The sequence below is a fragment of the Zophobas morio genome, unplaced genomic scaffold (assembly GCF_036711695.1).
Source record: "Zophobas morio isolate AGI-343-1 ecotype UQ-CSIRO unplaced genomic scaffold, CSIRO_AGI_Zmor_V1 ptg000018l, whole genome shotgun sequence".
NCBI classification, from domain to species: Eukaryota; Metazoa; Arthropoda; class Insecta; order Coleoptera; family Tenebrionidae; genus Zophobas; species Zophobas morio.
Genome location: NW_026972123.1, coordinates 902,172 through 915,963, shown reverse-complemented (window position 1 = coordinate 915,963; position 13,792 = coordinate 902,172). Strand labels below are relative to the sequence as shown.

The window sequence follows — 13,792 nt, the reverse complement described above, 5'->3', positions numbered from 1 at the left end:
TACAATTACAATTTTCTCGATTTTGTTTTGTAATTCAATGACAACAAAATTGCAATTAAAAATTGCGATCTTTTAGATTTTTTTATGAACACTCTGTATATTTAGAATCAGTTTAATTGCAACACAGATGTTAAATTGGAATAACGTTGGCGTTTCAAAAATGTCATAAATCTTGCAAAGAAGTTAATGAAAAAAAACCGCACGCTTGTGACTCACCCTGTATATATTATATTAACGTGCGCCATAGTAATAATTGCAATTAACTTACAACGCAAACGAGTTTTCGCTGTAATTAAATTAGGAAAACATAGCCCACTAGTTAAAGTCTGAACTTTTTAATTTTGAGATTAGAAGTAAAACAAAACAACTCGTCTTACTCGCTAAAAGAATCTGGGAAACCCAGTGGTATTTTATTTTTAGATGTAGAATGTACATATACCATAAGATAGCTCGCCTCGTTCTCAGAAAAAATCTAGGCGGCCATTAGTATTTCGTTTTTAGAAATAGCACAACATAGTTTGTTTCGTTTGTTGAAAAAATCTCGGGAGTCCATTTTTAGTGTTTTATTTTTAGAAGTACAGCAATATAGGTTGCTTCGCTCGCAGAAAGAATCTCGGGAACCTATTAGTCATTCGTTTGTAAAAGCAACCAATACAGCTCGCTTCGCTCGCTAAAAGAATCTCGGGTACTTACTTATGTTTTAGTTTTAGAAGTACTAATATAGCTCGTTTCGTTCGCTGAAAGAATTTTAAGGTACCACAAGTGGTTTATTTTTAGAAGTCCAATAATACCACTCGTTTCGCTAGCTCAAAAAGTCGCGGGATTCATTGGTATTTGAATTTTAAAAGTACCATGATACAGCTTTCTTTGTTGGTGTTTTATTTTTAGAAGTACCATAATAAAGCTCGCTTCGCTGGCTAAAAGCATATCAAATGATGTTTCATTTTTAGAAGTACTAAAATACAGCTCGCTTCGCTCGCAGAAAAATCTCGGGATCCTATTGCTTATTAGTTTGTGAAAGCAACTCAATACAGCTCGCTTCGCTCGCTTAAAGAATATCAGGTACTCACTGAGGTTTTATTTTTAGAAGTACTAATAGGTATATACCTCGCTTCGCTCGCTAAGTACTGTCTAAGAAAATACAGGGCGGATGGGCGGGGCTGGTACTTGGTAGGATAAGACTGCTTTTGGCGAATGATATACCCTCTAAGAAAATAGAGGGCAGGTGGGTGGGACTAGTAGGTAGATAAGACTGATTTTCGCAGATGATATACCCTTTAAAATAATAAAGGGTGGGTGGGCGGGGCTAGGACTTGCTAAGATAACACTGATTTTGGCGAATGACATACCCTCTAAGAAAATAAAGGGCGGACGTGCGGAGCTAGTACTTGCTAAGGGAACCCATTGGTGTTTCATTTTTAGAAGTACCAAAATGCAGCCCGCTTCACTGGCTGAGAAAATCTCAGGAAACCATTGGTGTTTTATTTTTAGAAGTACCATAAAACAGCTGGCTTCACTCGCTGAAAGCTTCACGGGGAGCCATTGGTGTTTCATTTTTAGCAGCTAGCTTCACTTGCAGACAAAATCCTAGGATTTATTGGTGTTTTATTTTTAGAAGTGCCATAATTCAGCTCGCTTCACTTGCTGTAAAAATCGCGGAGATCTATGTATTGGTGTTTTATTTTTACAAATACATAATACAGCTCGCTTCGCTCGCTGAAAGAATCTCAAGGAACCATTGGTGTTTCATTTTTAGAAGTACTAAAATACAGTTCGCTTCACTCGCAGAAAGAATCTCCGGGACCTCTTGCTTATTCGTTTTTTAGAAGCAACTCAATACAGCTCGCTTCGCTCGCTAAAAGAATCTCGGGTCCTCCTTACTGTTTTATTTTTAGAAGTATTAATACAGCTCGCTTCGCTCGCCAAGTAAATATGTACTTAGTAAGATAAGAATGATTTTGGCAAATGACATACCCTCTAAGGAAATAGAGGGCGGATGGGCGGGGCTAGTCCTTGCTAAGATAACACTGATGTTGGCGAATATACATACCTTCCAAGAAAAGAGAGGGTGGGCGGGTGGGGCTAGTACCTGATAAGATAAGAGTGATTTTGGCGAATCACATACCTTCTAAGAAAATAAAGGGCGGGTGGGCGGGGCTGGTTCTTGGTAGGATAAAACTGATTTTGGTAAAAGTGTAAAAAGAAAACATTACAAATTAAAAATTGAGAAACTGAAAAATCGAAAGTTGAAAAAGCGAAAAATTACAAAAATGAAAGAAAAAAAAAACAAAAATTGTGATATAAAATCGAAAAAGTGAAAATTAAAAAATCGAAAAATGAAAAATAAAAATCAACATAAAAAGTTGAGGAAACGAAAAATTGAAAAATCGAAAAATCAGAAACTGAGAAACTGAGAAATCGAAAAAATGAAAAAATGGTAATACCCAAAAAATTGCAAATCGAAAAATTGAAGAAAATGAAAAATTGAAAAAAGAACAATTATATAACCGAAACATTGAAAAATCCATACAAATGAAAAATTAAAAATCCAGAAAATGAAAAATTATAAATTAACAAGTTGAAATATTCAAGAAATGGAAAATTAAAAACCAAAAATCTGCAAAATTCAGAAATTGAAAAGTCGATAAATTAAAAATTGCTGCTAAGATAAGACTGATTTTGGCAGATGAGATACCCTTCGAGAAAAGAGAGGGCGGGTGGGCGAGGCTAGTACCTGCTAAAATAAAACCGAGTTTGGTAGAATATATCCTGTAAGAAAAGAGAGGGTGGGTGGGCGGGGCTAGTAATTGCTACGATAAAACAGATTTTAGTAGGTACTAACCCCGCCCACCTTCCCTATATTTTCTTAGACGGATCTCATTTGCCAAAATCAGTCTTATCCTAGCAGGTATGACGTACCCTCTAAGAAAATAAAGGGCGGGTGGGCGGGGCTAGTACTTGGTAGGATAAAACTCATTTTGCCGAACGATATACCCTCTAAGAAAATAGAGGGCGGATGGGCGGAGCTAGTACTTGTTAAGGGGACCCATTAGTATTTCACCCGCTGAAAGAATCTCGGGGATCTATTGGTGTTTTACTTTTAGAAGTACCATAATACAGCTCGCTTCATTGGCTGAAAGAATATCAAAGAACCATTAGTGTTTCATTTTTAGAAGTACTAAAATACAGCTCGCTTCGCTCGCAGAAGAATCTCGGGGACCTGTTAATTTTTATTACTTTGTAAAAGCAACCTTTTTTTTTATCGATTTTTTTTAATATGTACATTTTTAAATCTATTTTTAATTTTTCATGTAAGCTATTTCAAGATCTATTTTTTCACATTTCGATTTCTCGATGTTTAAATTCTTCGATTATTCGATTTTTCGAATTTTAAATTTTCCAATTTCTTTGTTTCAATTTTTAATTTCTCGACGTTTCAGTTTTGGGATTTTTCAGTTTATCTATTTTTCAATTTTTCGATTTTTTATGAATATTTTCTTTTTGATCTTACAATTTTTTGATGTTTCGATTTCCCAGTTTTCGAATTTTTTAATATCCCGGTTTTTCGTTTTTTTTTTATTCTCGACATCTCGGTTTTACTGTTTTTAAATTTGTTCCACTTTCCAATTTTGATTTTTAACTTTTAGATTTTTCGATTTTAAATTTTTCAATTTTCTGATTTTGATGTTTCAATTAGTCGATTTTTGATTCTTCAGATGTTCTGTTTTACAATTTTTCGAATTTTTTAAATTTACATTTTTATTTTTTTCCCTCTGCTTTAGACTTTTTAGATTTTCAATTTTTCGATTTTTTAATGTTTCAATTGCTAAATTTTTCAATTTTTTGATTTCTCGGTTGAAGGAGATTTCGATGTTTAAATTTTTCGGTTGTTCAGTTTTTCAATTTATTAGTTTTTCGTTTTTTCGGCTTTTCGATTTTCAAATTTTCGAATTTTCCGGTTTTTTTGTTCCAATTTTGCAGTTTTCCCACATTTCAGATTTGGAATTTTTCAGTCTATCTTTTTTTCAATTTTTCTATTTTTGAATTTCAATTTTTAATTTTTTTTCGAACTTACGATTTTTTGATGTTTCGATTTCCCAATTTTCAAATTTTTTAATATTCCGGTTTTTCGTTTTTTTTTATTCTCGACATCTCGATTTTACTGTTTTTAAAACAATTCGACATTTTGATTTTTGAACTTTTAGATTTTTCGATTTTAAATTTCTCAATTTTCCGATTTCTTTTAGTCCATTTTTGGTTCTTCAGTTCTATTTTTCAATTTTTCGATTTCTTGATTTATAGAGATTTCGATGTTTAAATTTTTGATTGTTCAGTTTCCCGATTTTGTAATTTTTCGTTTGAACTACTTATTTCAAGATTTCGATCTTATCATGTTTCAATTTCTCCATGTTTAAATTTTTCAGTTTTGGAATTTGGGTTGTTTTATTTTTAGAAGTACTAATATTGCTCGCTTCGCTCGCCGAGTAACTACTCTCTAAGAAAATACAGGGCGGATGGGCAGGACTAGTATTTGGTAGAATAAGACTGATTTTGACGAATGATATACCGTCTAAGAAAATAGAGGGCAGGTGGGTGGGGCTGTCCGTACTAAGATAAGACTGATTTTGGCAGATGAGACACCCTTTAAAAAAATAAAGGGCGGGTGGGCGGGGCTAGTATTTGCTAAGACAAGACTAATTTTAGCGAATGACTTACATTCCAAGAAAAGAGAGGGTGGGTGGGCGCGGCTAGTACCTGCTAAGATAAGAGTGATTTTGGCAAATGAGATACCCTCCAAGAAAATAAAGGGCGGGGCTAGTACTTGATAAGACAAGACTGATTTTGGTAAATCACGTACCCTCTAAGAAAATAAAGGGCGGGTGGGCGGGGCTAGTACTTTGTAGGATAAAACTGATTTTGCCGAATGATATACTCTCTAAGAAAATAGAGGGCGGATGGTACTTGTTAAGGGGACCCAATAGTTTTTAATTTTAAAAGTACCATCATACAGCTCGCTTCACTCGCTGAAAGAATCTCGGGGATCTATTGATGTTTTATTTTCAGAAGTACCATAATACAGCTCGCTTGATTGGCTGAAAGAATGTCAAAGAACCATTGGTGTTTCATTTTTAGAAGTACTAAAATACAGCTCGCTTCGCTCGCAGAAGAATCTCGGTAACCTATTATTTATTATTAGTTTATAAAAGCAAGCCAGTACAGCTCGCTTCGCTCGCTCAAAGAATCTCGAGTACTCACTGATGTTTTATTTTTAGAAGTACTAATATAGCTCGCTTAGCTCGCTAAGTAAGTACTCTCTAAGAAAATACAGGGCGGATGGGCAGGACTAGTATTTGGTAGAATAAGACTGATTTTGACGAATGATATACCGTCTAAGAAAATAGAGGGCAGGTGGGTGGGGCTAGTACTTGCTCAGACAAGACTGATTTTGGCGAATCACATACCCTCTAAGAAAATAAAGGGCGGGTGGGCGGGATTAGTACCTGCTAAGATAAGAGTGATTTTGGCAGATGAGATACCCTTTAAAAAAATAAAGGGCGGGTGGGTGAGTCTAGTACTTGCTAAGACAAAACTGATTTTGGCGAATCACATACCCTCTAAGAAAATAAAGGGCGGGTGGGCGGGACTAGTACTTGCTAAGACAAGATTGATTTTGACGAACTATATAGTCTCTAAGAAAATAAAGGGCGGATGGGCGGAGCTAGTACTTGCTAAGGGGACCCTTTGGTATTTTAATTTCAAAAGTACCATCACAGAGCTCATTTCCATCTCTGAAAGATTCTGAAGGTCCTATTGGTGTTTTTTTTTTTGTAGAAGTACCATACTACAGTTCGATTCGCTCGCTGAGAGCTTCATGGGGACCCATTGGGGTTTCATTTTTAGAAGTATCAAAATACAGCTCGTTTCACTCGCCGAAAGAATCTCGGGGACCTTTAGTATTTTATTTTTAGGAGTACTATGATATAGCTCGCTTTAAGAATGTCAAGCAACCATTGGTGTTTCATTTTTAGAAGTACTAAAATATAGCTCGTTTCGCTTGTCAAATGAATCTCGGGTACTCACTGATGTTTTATTTTTAGAAGGACTTCGCTCGCTAAGTAAGTACCTGCTAAGATAAGACAGATTTTGGCGAATGATAGACCATCTAAGAAAATAAAGGGCGGGTGGGCGGGGCTAATGCTTGCTAAGATAAAAGTGATTCTGGCGAATATACATACCTTCCAAGAAAAGAGAGGGTGGGCGGGCGGGGCTAGTACCTGCTAAGATAAGAGTGATTTTGGCGAATCGCATACCTTCTAAGAAAATAAAGGACGGGTGGGCGGGGCTGGTTCTTGGTAGAATAAAACTGGTTTTGGTAAAAGTGTAAAAAGAAAACATTACAAATAAAAAATTGAGAAACTGAAAAATCGAAAGTTAAAAAAGCGAAAAATTACAAAAATGAAAGAAAAAAAAACGAAAAATTGTGATATAAAATCGATAAAATGAAAATTAAAAAATCGAAAAATGAAAAATTAAAATCAACATAAAAAGTTGAGGAAACGAAAAATTGAAAAATCGAAAAATCATAAACTGAGAAACTGAGAAATCGAAAAAATGAAAAAATGGTAATACCCAAAAAATTGCAAATCGAAAAATTGAAGAAATGAAAAATTGAAAAAAGAACAATTATATAACCGAAACATTGAAAAATCCATACAAATGAAAAATTAAAAATCCAGAAAATGAAAAATTATAAATTAACAAGTTGAAATATTCAAGAAATGGAAAATTAAAAACCAAAAATCTGCAAAATTCAGATATTAAAAAGTCGATAAATTAAAAATTGCTGCTAAGATAAGACTGATTTTGGCAGATGAGATACCCTTTGAGAAAAGAGAGGGCGGGTGGGCGGGGCTAGTACCTGCTAAAATAAAACCGAGTTTGGTAGAATATACCCTGTAAGAAAAGAGAGGGTGGGTGGGCGGGGCTAGTAATTGCTACGATAAAACAGATTTTAGTAGGTACTAACCCCGCCCACCCTCCCTCTATTTTCTTAGACGGATCTCATTTGCCAAAATCTGTCTTATTTTAGCAAGTATTAGCCCCGCCCACCCACCCTCTCTTTTCTTAGAGGATATATCATTTGCCAAAATCAGTCTTATCTTGGCAGCTACTAAGAAAATAAAGGGCGGGTGGGCGGAGCTAGTACTTGGTAGGGTAAAACTGAATTTGGCGAATGATATACCCTCTAAGAAAAGAGGGGGTGGATGGGCGGAGCTAGTACTTGTTAAGGGGACCCATTATTATTTCAATTTTAAAAGTACCATCATATAGTTCGCTTCACCCGCTGAAAGAATCTCGTAGATCTATTGGTGTTTTATTTTTAGAAGTACCATAATACAGCTCGCTTCATTGGCTGAAAGAATGTCAAAGAACCATTGGTGTTTCATTTTTAGAAGTACTAAAATACAGCTCGCTTCGCTCGCAGAAGAATCTCGGGAACCTATTAATTATTATTAGTTTGTAAAAGCAACCTTTTTTTATCGATTTTTTTTTAAATCTATTTTTAATTTTTCAAGTAAGCTATTTCAAGATCTCTTTTTTCACATTTCGATTTCTCGATGTTTAAATTCCTTGATTATTCGATTTTTCGAATTTTAAATTTTCCAATTTCTTTGTTTCAATTTTTAATTTCTCGACGTTTCAGTTTTGGGATTTTTCAGTTTATCTATTTTTCAATTTTTCGATTTTTTATGAATATTTTCTTTTTGATCTTACAATTTTTTGATGTTTCGATTTCCCAGTTTTCGAATTTTTTAATATCCCGGTTTTTCGGTTTTTTTTTTATTCTCGACATCTCGGTTTTACTGTTTTTAAATTTGTTCCATTTTCCAATTTTGATTTTTAACTTTTAGATTTTTCGATTTTAAATTTTTCAATTTTCTGATTTTGATGTTTCAATTAGTCGATTTTTGGTTCTTCAGATGTTCTGTCTTACAATTTTTCGAATTTCTTGAATTTACATTTTTATTTTTTTTCCTCTGCTTTAGACTTTTTAGATTTTCAATTTTTTGATTTCTCGGTTGAAGGAGATTTCGATGTTTAAATTTTTCGGTTGTTCAGTTTTTCAATTTATTAGTTTTTCGTTTTTTCGGCTTTTCGAATTTCAAATTTTCGAATTTTCCGGTTTTTTTGTTCCAATTTTGCAGTTTCCCCACATTTCAGATTTGGAATTTTTCAGTCTATCTTTTTTTCAATTTTTCTATTTTTGAATTTCAATTTTTAATTTTTTTGCGAACTTACGATTTTTGATGTTTCGATTTCCCAATTTTCAAATTTTTTAATATTCCGGTTTTTCGTTTTTTTTATTCTCGACATCTCGATTTTACTGTTTTTAAAACGATTCGACTTTTCGATTTTAATTTTTGACTTTTAGATTTTTCGATTTTAAATTTCTCAATTTTCCGATTTTTTGATGTTTCTTTTAGTCCATTTTTGGTTCCTCAGTTGTTCTATTTTTCAATTTTTCGATTTTTTTAATTTTGGATTTTTAATATTTTTTTCCTCTGCTTTAGACTTTGTAGATTTTCAATTTTTTAATGTTTCAATTGCTCGATTTTTCAATTTTTCGATTTCTTGATTTATAGAGATTTCGATGTTTAAATTTTTGATTGTTCAATTTCCCGATTTTGTAATTTTTCGTTTGAACTACTTATTTCAAGATTTCGATCTTATCATGTTTCAATTTCTCCATGTTTAAATTTTTCAGTTTTGGAATTTGGGTTGTTTTATTTTTAGAAGTACTAATATTGCTCGCTTCGCTCGCCGAGTAACTACTCTCTAAGAAAATACAGGGCGAATGGGCGGAATTAGTAGTTGGTCGTATTAGTCTGATTTTGGCGAATGATATACCGTCTAAGAAAATAGAGGGCAGGTGGGTGGGGCTGTCCGTGCTAAGATAAGACTGATTTTGGAAGATGAGATACCCTTTGAAAAAATAAAGGGTGGGTGGGCGGGGCTAGTACTTGCTAAGACAAGACTGATTTTAGCGAATGACATACCTTCCAAGAAAAGCGAGGGTGGGTGGGCGGGGCTAGTACCTGCTAAGATAAGAGTGATTTTGGCAAATGAGATACCCTCCAAGCAAATAAAGGGCGGGGCTAGTACTTGATAAGACAAGACTGATTTTGGTGAATCACGTACCCTCTAAGAAAATAAAGGGCGGGTGGGCGGGGCTAGTACTTTGTAGGATAAAACTGATTTTGCCGAATGATATACCCTCTAAGAAAATAGAGGGCGGATGGTACTTGTTAAGGGGACCCAATAGTTTTTAATTTTAAAAGTACCATCATACAGCTCGCTTCACTCACTGAAAGAATCTCGGGGATCTATTGGTGTTTTACTTTAAGGAGTACCATAATACAGCTCGCTTCATTGGCTGAAAGAATATCAAAGAACCATTGGTGTTTCATTTTTAGAAGTACTAAAATACAGCTCGCTTCGCTCGCAGAAGAATCTCGGGAACCTATTAATTATTATTAGTTTATAAAAGCAAGCCAATACAGCTCGCTTCGCTCGCTGAAAGAATCTCGAGTACTCACTGATGTTTTATTTTTACAAGTACTAATATAGCTCCTCTCGCTCGCTAAGTAAGTACTCTCTAAGAAAAAAGAGGGCCGATGGGCGGGACTAGTACTTGGTAGAATAAGACTAATTGGGGCTGTCCGTGCTAAGATAAGACTGATTTTGGCAGATGAGATATCCTTAAAAAAATAAAGGGCGGGTGGGTGGGGCTAGTACTTGCTCAGACAAGACTGATTTTGGCGAATCACATACCCTCTAAGAAAATAAAGGGCGGGTGGGCGGGATTAGTGCCTGCTAAGGTAAGAGTGATTTTGGCAGATGAGATACCCTTTAAAAAAATAAAGGGCGGGTGGGTGAGTCTAGTACTTGCTAAGACAAGACTGATTTTGGCGAATCACATACCCTCTAAGAAAATAAAGGGCGGGTGGGCGGGGCTAGTACTTGCTAAGACAAGATTGATTTTGACGAACTATATAGTCTCTAAGAAAATAAAGGGCGGATAGGCGGAGCTAGTACTTGCTAAGGGGACCCTTTGGTATTTTAATTTCAAAAGTACCATCACAGAGCTCATTTCCATCTCTGAAAGATTCTGAAGGTCCCATTGGTGTTTTTTTTTCTTAGAAGTACCATACTACAGTTCGATTCGCTCGCTGAGAGCTTCATGGGGACCCATTGGGGTTTCATTTTTAGAAGTATCAAAATACAGCTCGTTTCACTCGCCGAAAGAATCTCGGGGACCTATTAGTATTTTATTTTTAGGAGTACTATGATATAGCTCGCTTTAAGAATGTCAAGCTACCATTGGTGTTTCATTTTTAGAAGTACTAAAATATAGCTCGTTTCGCTTGTTAAATGAATCTCGGGTACTCACTGATGTTTTATTTTTAGCAGGACTTCGCTCGCTAAGTAAGTACCTGCTAAGATAAGACAGATTTTGGCGAATGATATACCATCTAAGAAAATAAAGGGCGGGTGGGCGGGGCTAATACTTGCTAAGATAAAAGTGATTCTGGCGAATATACATACCTTCCAAGAAAAGAGAGGGTGGGCGGGCGGGGCTAGTACCTGCTAAGATAAGAGTGATTTTGGCGAATCGCATACCTTCTAAGAAAATAAAGGACGGGTGGGCGGGGCTGGTTCTTGGTAGAATAAAACTGGTTTTGGTAAAAGTGTAAAAAGAAAACATTACAAATAAAAAATTGAGAAACTGAAAAATCGAAAGTTGAAAAAGCGAAAAATTACAAAAATGAAAGAAAAAAAAAACGAAAAATTGTGATATAAAATCGATAAAATGAAAATTAAAAAATCGAAAACTGAAAAATAAAAATCAATATAAAAAGTTGAGGAAACGAAAAATTGAAAAATCGAAAAATCATAAACTGAGAAACTGAGAAATCGAAAAAATGAAAAAATGGTAATACCCAAAAAATTGCAAATCGAAAAATTGAAGAAATGAAAAATTGAAAAAAGAACAATTATATAACCGAAACATTGAAAAATCCAATCAAATGAAAAATTAAAAATCCAGAAAATGAAAAATTATAAATTAACAAGTTGAAATATTCAAGAAATGGAAAATTAAAAACCAAAAATCTGCAAAATTCAGATATTAAAAAGTCGATAAATTAAAAATTGCTGCTAAGATAAGACTGATTTTGGCAGATGAGATACCCTTTGAGAAAAGAGAGGGCGGGTGGGCGGGGCTAGTACCTGCTAAAATAAAACCGAGTTTGGTAGAATATATCCCGTAAGAAAAGAGAGGGTGGGTGGGCGGGGCTAGTGGCTGCTAAGATAAAATCGATTTTGGCAAATGACATAGCCTCTATGAAAAGAGAGGGTGGGTGGCCGGGGCTAGTAACTGCTACAATAAAACAGATTTTAATAGGTACTAACCCCGCCCACCTTCCCTCTATTTTCTTAGACGGATGTCATTTGCCAAAATCAGTCTTATCCTAGCAGGTATGTACTAGCCCCGCCCACCCACCCTCTCTTTTCTTAGAGGATATGTCATTTGCCAAAATCAGTCTTATCTTGGCAGCTACTAAGAAAATAAAGGGTGGGTGGGCGGGGCTAGTACTTGGTAGGATAAAACTGATTTTGCCGAATGATATACCCTCTAAGAAAATAGAGGGCGGATGGGCGGAGCTAGTACTTGTTAAGAGGACCCATTAGTATTTCAATTTTAAAAGTACCATCATACAGTTTGCTTCACCCGCTGAAAGAATCTCGGGGATCTATTGGTGTTTTACTTTTAGAAGTACCATAATACAGCTCGCTTCATTGGCTGAAAGAATATCAAAGAACCATTGGTGTTTCGTTTTTAGAAGTACTAAAATACAGCTCGCTTCGCTCGCAGAAGAATCTCGGGAACCTATTGATTGTTATTAGTTTGTAAAAGCAACCCAATACAGCTCGCTTCGCTCACTGAAAGAATCTCGAGTACTCACTGATGTTGTATTTTTAGAAGTACTAATATAGCTCGCTTCGCACGCTAAGTAAGTACTCTCTAAGAAAATACAGGGCGGATGGGCGGGACTAGTACTTGGTACAATAAGACTAATTTTGGCGAATGATATACCGTCTATAAAAATAGAGGGCAGGTGGGCGGGGCTGTCCGTGCTAAGATAAGACTGATTTTGGCAGATGAGATACCCTTAAAAAAATAAGGGGCGGGTGGGCGGGGCTAGTACTTGCTAAGACAAGACTGATTTTAGCGAATGACATACCTTCCAAGAAAAGAGAGGGTGGGTGGGCGGGGCTAGTACCTGCTAAGATAAGAGTGATTTTGGCAAATGAGATACCCTCCAAGAAAATAAAGGGCGGGTGGGCGGGGCTAGTGCTTGGTAGGATAAAACTGATTTTGCCGAATGATATACTCTCTAAGAAAATAGAGGGCGGATGGTACTTGTTAAGGGGACCCAATAGTTTTTAATTTTAAAAGTACCATCATACAACTCGCTTCACTCGCTGAAAGAATCTCGGGGATCTATTGATGTTTTATTTTCAGAAGTACCATAATACAGCTCGCTTCATTGGCTCAAAGAATGTTAAAGAACCATTGGTGTTTCATTTTTAGAAGTACTAAAATACAGCTCGCTTCGCTCGTAGAAGAATCTCAGGAACCTATTATTTATTATTAGTTTATAAAAGCAAGCCAGTACAGCTCGCTTCGCTCGCTCAAAGAATCTCGAGTACTCACTGATGTTTCATTTTTAGAAGTACTAATATAGCTCGCTTCGCTCGCTAAGTAAGTACTCTCTAAGAAAATACAAAGCGGATGGGCGGGACTAGTACTTGTTAGAATAACACTGATTTTGACGAATGATATACCGCCTAAGAAAATAGAGGGCAGGTGGGTGGGGCTGTCCATGTTAAGATAAGACTGATTTTGGCAGATGAGATATCCTTTAAAAAAATAAAGGGCGGGTGGGCGGGGCTAGTACTTGCTAAGACAAGACTGATTTTGGCGAATCACATACCCTTTAAGAAAATAAAGGGCGGGTGGGCGGGATTAGTACCTGCTAAGATACAAGTGATTTTGGCAAATGAGATACTCTCTAAGAAAATAAAGGGCGGGTGGACGGGGCTAGTACTTGCTAAGACAAGACTGATTTTGGTGAATCACGTACCTTCTTAGAAAATAAAGGGTGGGTGGGCGGGGCTGGTACTTGGTAGGATAAAACTGATTTTGGCGAATGATATATTCTGTAAGAAAAGAGAGGGGGGATGGGCAGGGCTAGTACTTGTTAAGATAAGACTGATTTTTGGCGAATCACAAACCTTCTAAGAAAAAAAAAGGCGGGTGGGCGGGGCTAGTACTTGGCAGGGTAAGACTGATTTTGGCGAATGACACCCTCTAAGAAAATAACAGGTGGGTAGGCGGGGCTAGTACTTGCTAAGTTAGCGAATGCCATACGCTCTAAGAAAATAAAGGACGGATGGGGACTTGCTAAGACAAGATTGATTTTGACGAACTACATAGCCTTTAAGAAAATAAAGGGCGAATGGGCGGAGCTGGTACTTGTTAAGGGGACCTATTGGTATTGTAATTTTAAAAGTACCATCATACAGCTCGCTTCGATCTCTGAAAGAATCTGAAGGTCCCATTGGTTTTTTTTTTTTTTTTTAGAAGAAGTACAGTTCGATTCGCTCGCTGAGAGCTTCATGGGGACCCATTGGTGTTTCATTTTTAGAAGTACCAAAATACAGC

At 36.1% G+C, this 13,792-nt stretch overlaps 1 protein-coding gene across 9 annotated transcripts in view; it reads left to right on the top strand.

Moving 5' to 3' along the window:
• The window catches only part of LOC135131098 (uncharacterized protein), a 272,956-nt gene that overhangs the window by 212,734 nt on the left and 46,430 nt on the right, over nt 1-13,792 (top strand). The gene's annotated exons all lie outside the window — the stretch shown is intronic.